General features: G+C 37.9%; 1 pseudogene; it reads right to left on the reverse strand.

The window, feature by feature from the left end:
- Positions 1-5708: 5708 nt before the first annotated feature.
- LOC102433090 lies at positions 5709-15171 on the reverse strand (annotated as a pseudogene).
- Positions 15172-16186: the final 1015 nt, after the last annotated feature.

A 16186-nucleotide genomic window follows, 5' to 3' on the forward strand; every position in this document is an offset into this window, starting at 1 on the left:
AAAATTATTTTTGGTAATGCTTTGCCCTTTTAAAGTATACATTTGCTGATTGTTCTGGGGACAAGGAGTAGCATTCCCATGGAAGGGTTGGGATTCTTGTTATCTCAGGACAGTTGGCTGTGTGGGTTCTGGGTGAAGGAGTGTGTGGCGTTAAGAATCATGGCTTTCATTTCATTACATGCTTACAGTATAACATTATGAGTTCTACTCAACGTATTGTATGTTAGATCCCTCTGGCTTATTTAGCCCTTGTTACAAGTTTGTAGCCTTAAGCATCATCAGTCTTATCCCCCTCCACCCATCCCTGGTAAGCGCCATTTACTCTCTTCCCTCCCGCCCCCACCCCCAACACGTTTGACTTTTTAAATTCCACATAAAAGTGATACCAAGCTGTTTGACTTGTCCCACTGAGCATATACTGTATAATGTGGTAAATATCACTACAACGGGAACCATGTCACGATGTAATGTGTCAAAGTAACATGCAGTGCACCTTACATGTACACAATGTTACAAGTCAAATTCATCCAATTGAAAATAAATAAAGAGAACCACAGCTTTGTGGAAATTAATGGAGCCCTGAAGTTTCCGATCTTTATAGCCACAGTACTGGGTAGGGAAGTCCATTAAACAGCATATGTTTGAAAAAATAGCTGCTATTTACAACCTATAAAAACTCACCACCTACCAGTAACTTTAGGATCATTATCTGTTGCCTCAGAGTAACCTGGCAAGTGAGTGTTTTGTGTCCATCCACGTACTCTGAATTTTCCACATTCCAGAACATGGCCTGCATATGCTTCCGGCAATCCCTCGGCGATAATGAATCACCTGTGTTCTCTACTGAGGCCCTATGCCCCAGCTGGGAACTAGCTCCTCTTGCCTCCCACTTATCAAGGACCTGGCTTTAGCATCCCTGTCTCCTGCCTGACCAATCTCACCCCTCTGGGGTCCATTTCTGTTAGCATAAAGGCCCCCTCATAAAGTCATTTCCTAGTTAACTGGCCAATTTATTTCTTGACTTTTTTTGCAATTTTATATTTATATTTCATTTAAAAATATTAAAGATAGTTGGCAGACCATCGAGTAGTTTCAGGTGTACAAATAATGACTTGACATTTATATACCTTACCATATGGTCACCGCACTAAGTCTAGTAGTAGCCATCTATCACTGTGCAAGGTCATTTCTGTACTATTGACTACATTCCCCGTGCTGTGTACTACATCTCTGTGGCTTATTTATAACTAAAAGTGTGTACTCAGATCTTTTCATTTACAACAACAGAGATGGACCTAGAAGGTATTATGGTAAGTGGAACAAGTCTTGCTCCTTTTTATAAGAAAGGCCCTTGAAAGTGTTGTCTGTCTCTAATATCTATCATTGTTCACCTCACGTCATCTTGTGAACCCTATAAAATCACACTTTCATACCATCACTTCAACAAACGTGTTTTTATTACAGCCACCCCCTGAAACCATGGCATTGGTTCTGTGACCCCTTTTTTTGATTTCCAGCGGCATTGTAAAGAGTCCATTGCTCCCTTCTTCTTGAAGCGTTTCTTCCCTTGGCTTCCGGGTTACCACACCCCTCTGGTTTTCCCTTGACCTCACTGCTTCTCATAGCTTCTCACTTTTACTGCTGATACATCTGATTTCCACCACAATCACTCTTAGAGTCCCCTGGCACTCCGTCTTTAGGCATCTTCTCTTTGTGACCGTGTGTTTATTTCTGTCTCCACCTCAACACTGAGTAACAACAGGTGATTTATTTCCTCTGCCACTGGGCATTTTTACTTGCATGTTTCATTGGCATCTCAAACCAAACTTTTCCAAAACTGAGCCTTGCATTTGTACCAACATTTTTGCGGTGATTATTTTAGTGCAGTAAAATGTGATTTGTGTGTGTCTTTTTTTTTGAAATAGCTATTTTTTTGTTTTGTTTCTTAAACCATTCTACCCCATTCCTACCTTTTTCTATGAGAGATTCCTGGCTCTCTATCTTTCTTCTGCTTTGTTTATTTATTAACTTCTTGTTTGAAGATTTTTTTTCTGCTTCTAAAGTACACCAGATGATCTATAAACCATTGATTCACAGGCAGAGAGAATTTTTACCTAAGTCAACAGGAACAGGGCTTGAGTAAAGAAAAAGTGATCAGCCTTTCACATCTAACCTTGGTTTTCTAAGTTGAACATATGTTTCTTTCGGAGGTGGTATTCTATCAATGAAAGACACAGAGCCAATTACCTTCAAACAAGATTCTTTCTCCAATCAATAAAGAACATTTTCCCATTTCAATTGGCAGACATGAGTTAAATGTTGGCACAGCTTTCAAATACTTATCACACTGTTAATGAGGGTACATGTATTTTTTGCAATCCCAAAGGAACTGGCATCACGGACTGCCAGAGAAAATGTGGTGTATCATAAGTGGCAAGTGCTTTTAGCTAGCAGCACTTAACTAGTATAATGACACGAGCATATATTACCCGTCATCTCATAACGAACCATGTATTTTGGAAAAAAACATACTCTTCTGGTTAATTCCTTTTTGATCATTTTATTCACAATATTCTCCCACCTGGCATTTGAATCTTCCTCCTGACTTCCAGGGTTTCACTCTGTGCAAGGCTTGATTATTACAGTAGGAAAACCATGAGGGCTGGTAAATTGACCTTGAATCTGAAGCAAGTGCTGAAACAAAAGGCAAGATTCATTTTGCTTTCCTTTTGTTCAGTATTCATTTGAGTTATTTATAAGATAATGATACTTTTCTTAATTGTCAAATTATTCTGATATGTCGGGTTTATTTTATTTCACATGGTTAATCTCAGTAGAATAGCAAGATTAAGCAGAACACAAAGTCTGTCATCCTGGTAGTTGCAAGAGACATAAATTCTTGGTTGAAGGGAACTGTCTGACATTATTGAATCAATATAATCAAAGCAGGTCATAGGTGATGGAAGTTTTTCCCTTTTACAGAATAAAACATGCTTTTCTCCTTTCTGGCAGCTAATTATTTTGACATACATCAGTAAATTATAAATTATTTAATAGTTTGAAATAATTAGGAGTATTTTAAATGACCATATTATTCAAATGCTAGTATTAAAAGGAAAATAACATACTTTGAATCTTTACTTAATGGGTGATTTGCATATATAGTTATTTCCCTTTGAATATGTCTTAGAGGTCTTGCATATTGATTGTTCAATTGATGATATATATATATATATATATATATATATGTGTGTGTGTGTGTGTGTGTGTGTGTGTGTGTGTGTTACACAGCTATTTCTTAACCCAAAATTTCTGGGTCCAGAGGCTATTTTCTTCATTATTGAAATAAACTGGGAAATTCATATAATGTTTAAGTTTCTTTTATTATTATGCTAGTTAAAAAAAAGTGGTTTTAAGTCAGATTCAAGAACATAATGTGTGCCTGGAAGCTACCATAATCCTCAAAAATTATTGCAATGGCCATTGTCTGAAGTGTTTTTCTTCGTGAAAAGAATATACAACATATGATACTATTGGAATCTCTTTGCTTACTAAGTAACAGTAAAAGTCACTGTACACTATATCCTAAGGAAAATGAAATGATATACATATTTCATTTAATATTTATGTAAGTATATTTATTATGTTACAATGAACTAATGTTCACCTTGACCAATATTTAAGCTTTTTTGGGAGGTAGTTCTATCACATATATTTATACAATCCCAGAGGTGTTTGACTCTGAGCTGGTATGTTTTCATAGTATTTTAATAATCCAGAAATAGTTTTATTTTACAGAAGTAGTAGAAATGAAAATGTTACCAAGAAAATAAAATTTCAGCAATAAGGTACATAGGCAAATTTCATAAAAGAAAGATATATTTATACTGTTATTTACCAAAAAGAAACCATCAGAATTCATTGAGAAATGGCCAAAGGGCATGATTTCTAAGCTAGAAATCAAATATAAAATATTTTATCTGTGATGATTTGCAGCATTTTTATTTTGTAGTTATTCTTATAAAAGAAAGAATTTATTGAATGTTACAAAAAATGCCTAAATTTCTATTCAGCGATATTAAATTTACTCAAATTGGATAGTCTCAAAAAGAATAATTGTCAATTTGAAGTAGATGATAGTTATTAACCCTTCTTTGTGTTATTTTTCATTTCCTCAAGTACTTGTAGTCTCTCCTAGCAACCTTGCCCTTTACCAATTCTTATCAGTGTTCTTTTCTCCACCCAAGATTGACGGATATAAAGGATGGCTGTCAAATTTTTAGTTCAAGCAAATGGATAATGAATGGTGTCATTTTTTGTACCAGAAAGTATGCTTAAAATTTTGGTCTAGGAGAGACATGTTCAAAAGTGTTGAACCGTAGATAGTTTTAGAATATCCAACTTACAATACCCAGTAGGCAGTTGGATAGATGGGTCTAAATCTTATGAGAGAGACCTTGAACATCAGACTGAATTTTGGCATTCAAGTTAAGAGCAAATGAGAGCCAATAAGGCATAACTGGACTGCAGACACATCCAGCACCAAATAGGAAATAGCATTGACATTGTCACCTAGAATATTGACTTACTCAAAAAAGGCCAATGACTGTCAGCTGTGTGCACCTCAGTGAATCACTTAAGTTTTCTAAAAATCAATTACCTTGGGAGATGTAAAAGAGGGGAGGGGAAATGGAAGTATATAGCATCTTCGATTATTTATATAAACATATGTATATTCCTCTCAGGGTCAATTAAGATAATGTAAGTGAAATGACCTTGTAAACTACTAACTAAAGTTTACATTATACTTAAAGTGTTATACAAACAATAGATATTATTATAATTCTAATGCAATATAGATTATTGGCAAGTTTTCTAAAAATATATTTTTATTGATTTTAGAGAGGGAGAGGGAGAGAGAATCATTGATTGGCTGCCTCCTGTATGCCACACACTGGGGATTGAGCCCACAACCCGGCATGTGCCCCTGACCTGTAATAGAACCATGACCTCCTGGTTTATGTGATGATGCTCTAGCCAGTTGGCAAGTATTGTTTGATTTCAAAAATACTCCAAAATTTATAAATTCACTAGGCAATGCATATTTATCTCTGTATTCCCTGAAGAATGTCAAAGTTATCTTTTCTTCTTGAAGCCCGTGTCATTCACAGAATCTTAAAGTAGAAATAGAACTTCAAGATTACATCATCCAAAAACCTTAATTTTACATACACAGAGAACACAAATTTATTTTAGGTTATTGATATGCTTAGAATTCAAGTTTCCTAATTTTCAATGTAGTGCTAAAATTTACACAGTGAGAAATTAACCAGTTGCTTGGGAGGAGAGCCAGCTCTTCAGAACCTTCTCCTTTTCTAATCAATTGATTAAATTATCTCATCAAGTATTTTCTATGTCTTTGGAGATGATATATATATATTTGTGTTATTTTTCACCTCCTAAAATAATTTCACATCACAAAATGGCCAGAAAAAAAATGAAAAAATACAAAGTTTCCAGAATGGCAGATACTCAGCTAAAGGAGGGTGATGACTGGGTCAGATGAGTCCATTTCTGGAGACGCCCACTGTTTGCTGTCACAGGTGGAGGTCAATACTACAGTTTTTTGGACCAGACGCTGATGTCAGGGATACCCTGAACATGTGATTGGCTGGAGCTGCTGGTTGGGAGGCAGACCACTTATTTCCTCAGTGCATTGTTGGTTGCTTATTTGTCAGGTACTGCCTATGCTCCTCTAGTGCCTGAGATAACCAATGCATGGTGACGTTTAGGCAGAGGCGATTATCCAAAAAGGTGAGGTGCAACCAGCCAGGCTCCTCGCATATCCAAGACTTGTCAGGGGACGATATCAGCTAGTTGTCCAAGAAGGGGTGATAAAGGAGCAGCTCTTCTTCAAATATGGATAGGTTCAGGTACTTTTTAAGTTGATTCAGACATAGAGGCTCGAGATATGATTGAGAAAAGGGAACTTTAATGCTTTCACTGTGTTATTGTTATACCTGTGAGCTGCCTGTAGCCCAGGAGTGATTAGTGGGCAGCACACGTTGTCAGTTCATTCTGTGTCCTGGAGAAGCCAACACAGGTTGATGGTAGGAATGCTGTGGGGGAAGCCAAAAGAGCTCACGTCAGAGGCCGCCTCCTTGTTGTGGGTGTACAGGGTGCTTAATGGATGCAGGGATCTCCAAACCCTTACCGGTGCCCCAGATCACACAGGTCCTGCTGGGGTCAGGCAGATGTTTCCTGCTCAGAACACTGGAATGTGATGATGGACTCATCAAACACAGTTCCCATGTAAATCTCATCTGTAATCACATGTAGGTTGTACCTCTTGGCAAATTCTAGGTATTCCTTCAGTGAGTCCCAGGAGTAGATGTCTCCCAGAGGATTATGGTTCATGAACACAAGGCTTTTGGCCTTTCTTCCCTTGAGCCTAACCTGAAGCAGGGCTTTCTCCAACTTGTCCACAGTCAGCTGGAAGGGATGAGTGTTCACCTCAGTGATCTTACTGTCCAGATGGACATGAATCAGCTCACTTTTCACATACAGGTGGGAGTAAAGGTGAAACCAGCATAGAACTGGGTGGGGGTCAGAAAGGCCTCGCCTGGATCACACAGGACCATGGGTGAAGAATACAGAGCAGCAGCCACTTAGAACAACCACATTTCTGAATCAAGCTGGCCAGGTGCCTTGCAGTAGTAGGCCAGGAATTCGAGCCACTTCTTCCTACAGGAATGTTTGTCCTCTCCAGTCAGAATGTTGCAGAAGGGCCTCATCAATGTTGTTCATGTCACTCTGACTAAACCTTTTATTTTTTAATATATATTTTTATTGACTTCAGAGAAGAAGGGAGAGGGAAGGAGAGAGATAAACATCAATGATGAGAGGGAATCATTGATCGGCTGCCTCCTGCATGCCTCACACTGGAGATTGAGCCCCCAACCCCAGCATGTTCCCTGACTGGGAATCGACCTCCTGGTTCATAGATGGAGGCTCAACCACTGTGCCAAGCCGGTTGGGCAGCCTTTTAGTCATCAAATCAATGCAGGGCTTGTTTTCACTGAAACCAAGGTCAATGAAGCCCAAGGTCTTCTTGTCTCCATAGTATTTGTCTCCCTTGGTAGTTCGTGTAGTCTAGCTGGAGTAGTATAAGGCAGAGATGTCAATCCCATGGTTGCACATGTCATGACCAATGAATGCAGCTTCCAAATCACTCAGTTGGTGACTTACTTAGTCAGGCTGTCAGGATGATTGGGCCTGCTGCCCACCTCCTACATCACCCCTAGAGTCCAGAGAAAGGGTGGGGAGAAGAGCAATTGGAGCTCCAGGCTACTTGTGGCCCCAGAGTGTAAGAGATTGAACACTGTGGATGAGGATGGCTTCCTGCTCCCGGGTGGCCTGACTGTGCCTCTGCTTCTCCAGCACCAGGTCCTGCTGCGGGTGCCTGGTCTCCAGCTGCATGATGTAGGCCTCTGTGGTCTGCTGCAAGCGCCAGATCAGCTCCATCAAATGGGTGTGGGGGCTCAGGTTTCTAAGGCCCTGGCCCCTCATCTGGCCACAGGGCTTGTGGAGGGTGACTCATCCTCTGGGTCTTTGTTGTGGTCTCAACAGGCTGGCTGGCACCTCTTGTTTGTGTAAATTTGTTGTATTGCAACACAGCTACACCTGTGTTGCACATATATGCCGCCAGGTGTCGGGTTAGGTAAGCAACATATGTGGATGAGGAATGATGCCTTCTCTTAAATAGGTAATTTTCTAGTGGAAGTTTACAGTGGATATGAAATAACCACATGTATACAGCTCAAATTTAACTCCTCTATTTGGATGTTTTTTTTGAATGAGTGAAAGCATAAATGAAAAAAAATTGTGAAGATTTAATTGTTCTTAGGCTCATCAAGACTTGGCATATCAACTTCTGCAATGGAATATCTATTGCAATTCCAGACCTATCTCCTTAAGATCATCTGCCAAAATGTCTTTGTGTCTTTATTGAACTTGGATGTGACCTATGGATAGATGCTTAGGATGCATTAGATATGACTTTCCTGTTTTCTGAGATCTTAAGTAAAATACTATATGGAGTCCTACATTCTATAGTGTTCAATCTATATAGATAAATTTCCTACATCCGACCCAACACTATATTAAATATAGCTTTATGAAGAAAATATAATTATGTGTATAAAGTAGATTAATGTGGTTTGTGATAGTTTTTATGCTATTTTTGTATGGACTTGTTAAAAATTTAATATCATCTTTTGACTAATTTTTGGAATTTCATTTAAAAGTAGGGTAATTGTAGCTGTCTGTGCAAACTATGGTGGAGAGAATTATTTAGTATTTGGAATAATTACTGAATAGCTGAAAACTGTGCCAAAATGTTACAATGAGAAGTAACTTCAATGTAGCTATGGGTCAGTAACTGAGGGCAGGCTGATGGAAAAGTACATTTTGCACTAAATTTCAAAAACATTTGGAGAGCACAGAGGATAGCCAGTCCTTATTGTTTTATTTTTTTCTTAATTTTTGCTTCAGCAATGTGTTCCTGAAATAAACTTCAAATATTAAGATGAAATAAATAAATCATTTTGTCCTTATAAAGAGTAGGTTAATGTAAATGCACATTGTAATTTGCCCCATTTGCATAGATAAACTGTTTATTTCAGCTGATTCCCGCATGGTATCAGCTACTTTCAGAGACTTGAGTTCACAAATATGTAATGAGCTTATACTCTACACCTGGAACCCTTTCAGGCACATTCTTCTCAGCATTTTACCCAATGCTGGAAATTTAAAAGCAAGTACTTTATAGTTCATACTTCAAGGAGCTAAGAGTCCCATTGTGGCAAGGACTGAGCTGTCAGAAGCCAGGAAGTAGTGAGAGTTGAACTGAAAAGGCCCGGTGGGTAGTGTGTAAATAGCTCTGAATGCCAGACTCATGAATTCGGGCTGTATTTGTCATGTTATCAGATTTGTATTTTAGATAATTAATATCTATTGTTTAGCCTGTCAAGCATTTTTCTTTTTTGGCATCAGAACTTCTGTATTCTGATGTTTTTTTAAAAATAATAGATAATAACACATTCTTCATTATAAGATGGTCATGAGTCTCAGAGATGGCCAATTCAAGCACAACTTCCTCAGTCTTTCTAAGAAGACATCTAACAAATCAAGTAAAGCTAATAGTTTTTTATTATAATTAAGTGATAGGCTTTTTATATTAACCACAGTACCAAATTGATAGAAATTAGATGAGATTACCAAGAGAACAAACAGACCTTGAGATGTAAGCCAACAAAGACATAAGCAAAACTGTAGCCCGGAGAGGTATCAACAACTGATACTGTCAGCTGTATGCTTGATTCTAGCCCTGCTTCAGCCTTCTGAATTTTAGGCCATTTGGCCCAATATATTTTTTTTGTTTGTTTAAACCAATTGGAGTTAGATTTTTGCTATTTCAACAAAAATTATTGCAACTAATTAAAATAATCCTATGAAGAGAAATAATTAAAATGGAATAGTGTAATTAAAAAAAATACCACTTAGTATGAGAGGACCTGAACTAGGAGAATAAAGAAAATAAGAGCATTTGGACATAACACTAGAATGATATAATGATTCATATATATGGAATCTAAAGAACAAAATAAATAAGCAAACATAATTGAAACAGACTCACTGACAAGGAGAGAAGATTAGTGGTGGTTGCCAGAGGGGAGAGGGTTTGGAGGACTAGGTGAAAGGGATGAAGGGATTAAGAAGTACAAATTAGTAGTTACAAAATAATCATGGGGCGGGTAAGAGATCAACCGAAGGACTTGTATGCATGCATATAAGCATAACCAATGGACATAAGACACTGTGGGGTAGGGGAGGCCGGGGGATTGTCAAGGGCGGGGGAAAAAAAAAGGAGACATATGTAATACTCTTTGTAATACTTTAAGCAATAAAAAAATAAATAATCATGGGGATGTAAAGTACAGAATAGGAAATGTAGTCATTAATATTGCTATAACTATGTATGGTGCCAGGTGTGTACGGGAAATATCAAGGGAACCATTTTGCAAAGTATATAATTGTCTGTCCTCTAAGCTGTATACCTGATACTAAGACAAAATAATATTGAAGGCAAAAACTATAAAAGAAAGAAAATAGATACACCACAAAAAAATAATACAGATTAAACAAAGTGAGGGTCAGTAAAAAATTGCTGGATCTTGCATGTAAAACATTATCAACCTATTTTCAAGAATTATAAAATGCTGAGATTGCAATGGATTTTAGAAAGAATAGAGGTTAAGAAAATGAAGCCAGTAAAGACATTCATCTTTGTAAACTAAATTTTGGCATGAAAAGGAAAGCAGCGTATATAGGGTGATGCCTAAAGAAAAGAATGTTAGAAAAAGTCGTGTTAACAAATTTGTTATGAATTTATAGAAGTAGAAGGAGAAGGAAGAGAAGGAGGAGAGATTGTAAAAACTTAAAGCCACAGGAGAGAAGTAAACTAAATTGTATATGATTCTGGAGGAGGCAGAAGATTGTAGCCTTGGAAAGGATAGGGAGTAGTTTCACCTGAGCCTGAAAGAAAGCCAAAGTGTAAGTGAAAAGTGAGGAAAGAAGAGAGCAGGATTGTTTTACTTTAGTGAAGAAGAAGCTATGGTGATTTGCTGGAAATAAGGCCAATGGGATTGGAGGGTTGGTGGTCAAAGAAACAATAGTGGAGAATAGAAAAAGGCCTGGATAAGTTGATCAGAAATATATGTATATATACTAGAGGCCCAGTGCATGCATTCATGCACAGGTGGGGTCTGGCCAGCCTGCCTGGATGTCGGCCAATCCGGTGGGGCCGGCTGGGGGGAGGGGCCACAGGTGGTTGGCCGCCCAGCCCCACCCCTGGTCGAACTCCTGATGGAGGGGACAATTTGCATGTTAGCCTTTTATTCATATATATATATATATATATATATATTTGTTGTTGTTGTTAATCCTCACCTGAGGACATTTTCCCATTGATTATTTTTAGAGAGGAGAGACAGAGAAACATCAATGTGAGAGGGACACATCGATTGGTTGCCTCCTGCATGTACCCCTACCAGGGCTAGGGATCAAGCCCCAACCTATATATGTCCTTGACTGGAATCAAACCCAGGATCCTTCAATCTGCAGGCTGATGCTCTATCTACCCACTGAGCCAAACAGGCTAGGGCTGAAATATATATTTTTAAAATCCAGAGAAAACTAGAAACCTGTTTGTAATGGAGTCTTTCTGTGAATATTTTCCTTAATGATGCTGAGCTACCTGGAGCTGGATCTGAGAAATGAAATGATTGAGAATATCCAAGGTTTATTTTGAACACATGGTTGTGGTAGGAAGTTAGAATAGCCAATGAATTAGAGCTGAATATCTTGTGAAATGGAATTTCAAGGGGGCGATACACTGGAAGAACAGGTTCATTAAGGACAGGGTCAGCTATAAGGATAATGAGAGTAATTATCATCTCAAGGAGATTTTCTCCCTTTTTCTTTTTTATTGTATCCATATGATACGATAGATGTTAGCTGAATTTATTTTGGTAATCATTTCACAATGTATGTAAATCAAACTATTATGCTGAATGCCTTAAACTTACACCGTGTTATATGTTGATTATTTCTCAATAAAACTGAAAAAAAATCACAGGGAAGTAAAAAGGCTGTAACACAATATCTAGTTTTTTAAAACTATATATCTTGGGTGATGACAAGTTTTTTATACACATTATGTGAAAACTCATGTGGAATAGGGCTGAAATTTACTGTCATGATAGGGGATTGTGTTCTGGAAATTAAGGTATGGAATGAGTTAAAAACGTGGATATTATGAGGTATTTTGAAAGCTGAAAAATAAAAGTTGAAGAAAATGATATGAAATCAGGGGCTTTTCACAGATTGCCTGCATTCAATTGAACGTGTATCAAAAAGAACTTTATTACATATTCACAATAATAAATAAAATTACAGACCAGTGATATAGTCTCAAGTTTAAATGAAGAGTGTGCCATTTTTTAATATTGTCTAGGACATAACTTCTGTAACTTTCATTCCCATAGATCCTTGTTTCATTGATAAAGCTAAGCAAGTTATTTTTACAGCTAAGTTTGTTTTAGTTCAATATTACTCTTTCTCAGTCTACCATGCTTAAATATTGTATTTTATATATTGCAGTAGAGCATCTGAAAAAGAAGTAATAGTATTTTACCTTTCAAGGAAAGCAGTTGGTTTGATATTGCTTTGTGATATACACTTTCATAAATGACCTCCATGCATAGCATTTGGGAGAGACTGCATGTAGGAGAGGGGGTGGTTTAGAGATTATAAACAAAGCTGCATTAACGCTAGACTGGAGTCACTTAGAGAGAAAAGGAAAACATTAGATCAAGTTTAAATGGGCGACATTAATGAGAGTTATGGGCACACATCTCAAGACAAATACACCCCAAAGAATTTATAGAACACCTCTCATAATTGGAAAAAGACAGATTTTACAATTATCCTCAGGAAAGGCCACCAACAGAATACAGTACATAGCTTAGTGTCAAGAGAAATGTATGAGGCAATAGGGAGACTTCATTGAAATTGAAAGAAAGAAAAGAGGAGAAAACATGGACTGGGCAATAGAACAGAACTGCAAATAGGTCCTTTTTTAAGATAACACACTGCAAACATGTAGATGCTGGACTGAAATTAAAATGGTGTTTAATTGCTACTGAAAAACCAGTGGTAAGTAGCCGAGTAATATTCTATTGTATATATGTACCACATTTCTTTATCCAATTGCCTATTGATGGGACTTTAGGTTGCATCTTGGCTAGTGTATTGTTTCTAAAATAAAAATCACAATAATTTAAGCATTCTTGTCACATAAGTAAACCTATTAGAAATGTGGAAGCTTTACTATTTTGAATGAATTTTAAATATTAATCTTTACCTTTGTTTATTTAGAATTTGTTAAAAAGTCACTAAAGTTTCTATCTAATGTAGTGTTTAGCAATTGCAACTGTGTAATCAGTTTTATTTTGAATATGTGTATATTTTGTGGAAGAAAATTATAAATCTCTAAAAGATATAAAGTTTAGATGTCTTCTTAAAATCACAGGATATGCACCCTTGTATAATTCCTACCTACTTAGACATATTATGTGTATGACGATTTTAAGGACATAGGAGTTACAAGCTAAGGATGTACCTCAAAAATATTAATAACAGAGTTACCATATGACCCAGCAATCCCTTTTCTAGGTATCTACCTCAAAATTCTGAAAACATTTATTTGCAAAGATATACTCATCCCTATGTTCATTAAAGCATAGTTCATGGCAGCCAAGACTTGGAAACAGCTGAACTGTCCTTCCAGAGATGATTGGATAAAGAAGATGTTGCACTTATGTACAATGGAATACTATTCAGCCCTAAGAAAATAGGGCTGACACACACCGACCACCAGGGGGCAGACGCTCAATGCCCTCTGGTGGTCAGTGTGCTCCCACAGCGGGAGCTCTGCTCAGCCACAAGCCAGGCTGACGGCTTCCAGTACAGCGGTGGTGGTGGGAGCTTCTCCTGCCTCCTCAGCAGTGCTAAGGATATCCAACTGCAGCTTATGTCTGCTCCCCGCTGGCAAGTAGACATCCCCCAAGGGCTCCTGGGCTGCCAGAGAGATGTCTGATTGCCAGCTTAGGCCCAATCCCTTGGGGAGCAGGTCTAAGCCAGCTAAGCCAGCAGGTGGTCATCCCCCAAGGGGTCCTAGACTGTAAGAGGGGACGGGCCGTGCTGAGGGACCAACCCCCTCCCCCCCCCAGTGCATAAATTTTTGTGCACCGGGCCTCTAGTCTATATATATAAAAGGCTAATATGCAAAGTGTCCCCTTGGGAGTTCGACCGGGAGACTGGGAGTTCAATCGCTTGCTATGATGGGTGCTGACCACCAGGGAATGGCATGGAATGAAGGAAAGCTGGGCCCTGATTGCTGGCCAGGCCTAGGGACCCTACCCATGCACGAATTTTGTGCATGGGCCTCTCGTATACTATAAAAAATGAAGACTTGTTTTATGACTGCTTACACACAGTCTAAATTGTCCAACATAAAGCATAATGCTGGCTCAATTACTAACTTGGACTAATGTCCTAAGAACCAGACACCACCACCCCCAGTTTCATTAAAGAAAAAATATTAGTAGTCTATACCAGGATTTTAGAAAAAGTGACACAGACTTAAAATGTGTAATTTTAATATCCCTTCTGCCACATGAGTGATTTTAAGTTACCCATGTATGGAAAACAACCTTAAGGGGAAGCATTGATACTTATGGCTGTGGCTATTGAAAGTTTTCCTTTTAATCTTGCAGAATTTTTTGCATAATTGATCTTTATTAGATGTAGATAAAAAGAAGCAGATAGAAAAATCTCCATTTAAAGAGAAATCTGTGAAGAGAATGAAAAATAAATGGAATGAGAAAATTTCAGAGATGGTTTGTTTCCCTAATGCAGGGGTGGGCAAACTTTATGACTCGAGGGCCACAATGGGTTCTTAAACTGGACCGGAGGGCCGGAACAAAAGCATGGATGGAGTGTTTGTGTGAACTAATATAAATTCAAAGTAAACATCATTACATAAAAGGGTACGGTCTTTTTTTTTTTTTTTAGTTTTATTCATTTCAAAGGGGCCGGATCCGGCCCACGGGCCGTAGTTTGCCCATGGCTGCAATGCCAGGCCAAACAATGCATGCTACCATCTACTTGTTGGGTTCTTATAAGTGCTAATGCACTTAAATGAGCTTGGAGTTGTGTCCCTTGTGATACTGAGCATACTAAAGAGTTTACAGAGGTGAATTTGGGACTTCATAGTGAAGCTGTCATTTAGGTGAGTTCTTTTCAGGTAGTGAGGCAATCAGGTTTTCTCAACAGTAAAAGAAATTTTAGGTCTTGTCACTAATTATTATAAATCAGCTACATAAGCATTGTAAAGATGGTTCTGGAAGAAAAAAAACAAAACAACTTGAAATAATACCAGTGATTCAATATGCTTTTTATTAGCTAGATATAGTTTTAACTATCTAATTTGCCTAAATTATTTCTTTGTGTCCTTTTACAGTGAAGATATAATCTTACCCTCGCCATTCCATTAACTGCCTATAATCTTTGGAATTGTTTACACTTTATCTAGTTTCCTTCTGGGCTGCCTCGCCAGCCCAGCCTACACATTCGGGACTGCTTCAGGCTTATTACTATGATGTAGGAAGTTATTAAAATATGTTAATTTACTTGACTGAGATAACTGTAAATTAAGCCCTTATAACTTTCTGCCTTCCAGGCTGTACACACTATGTAATACCTGAAACAGGATATTATTCTACAATCAAATAGTTTTTCAGAAAAAAAATAAAAATATATAATATGGCTTTCTCTTATAACTGTGACCATTTCCTTGCTGTCAGTGTTATAATTTAAGTAAAATCAATGGTTGCTGACGTGTAGTGAATGCTTGTTCTAGGTCAGGCAATCTCCTACACACTTTGCATGTTCTACGATTATCTGTGTCTTACAGAGAAGGGCTGAGTGGGTGAATAACTTTTACATCATAGAATTAATCAGAGGCACAACCTGGAGTCCTCCCCAGATTTCCTGCCTCCATGGTCATTGATCTTAGTTAGCTTCCATAACATATGGCTGTTTAAATGTTGCTAGGAAGAAAGAAGAACAATCCTTCCACAATTAAAAAATTCAGTACCATTTTGTAAATATGATTTACAGATAGAAGCTTTGATTTACTCCTTTGGGAAATGAGGAGTGAATGGAGCAGTTTTTCAGAAGTTAGGAAACTTGATTAGTTTTTAGTTTCAGAGAGCAAACTGCTGGGCTGAAGAGAAAAAGGCTGGAAACTATCTTTACCTTGGCACACGTGATCCTATATTTCTATTCCCCCAATTCCCACATTACCCCCTCCTCTCTCAGTCTCAGTACTCCCCTCATATTTATATTCCCCAAGACATCAGGATCCTGCTCAAACTTGGAGCCTCTCCACAGGATGTTCCCCTCACTCTCTCTGTAGCTCACCCCAATTTTCTTGGCTGTATGTCTTAAAAGGAATTTCCTCTGATATTGCTTTAACTGCCAAGGTTAGGTTAGCGATCCC

Source organism: Myotis lucifugus, unplaced genomic scaffold (assembly GCF_000147115.1).
Source record: "Myotis lucifugus unplaced genomic scaffold, Myoluc2.0 scaffold_0, whole genome shotgun sequence".
In the NCBI taxonomy this organism is placed as follows: Eukaryota; Metazoa; Chordata; class Mammalia; order Chiroptera; family Vespertilionidae; genus Myotis; species Myotis lucifugus.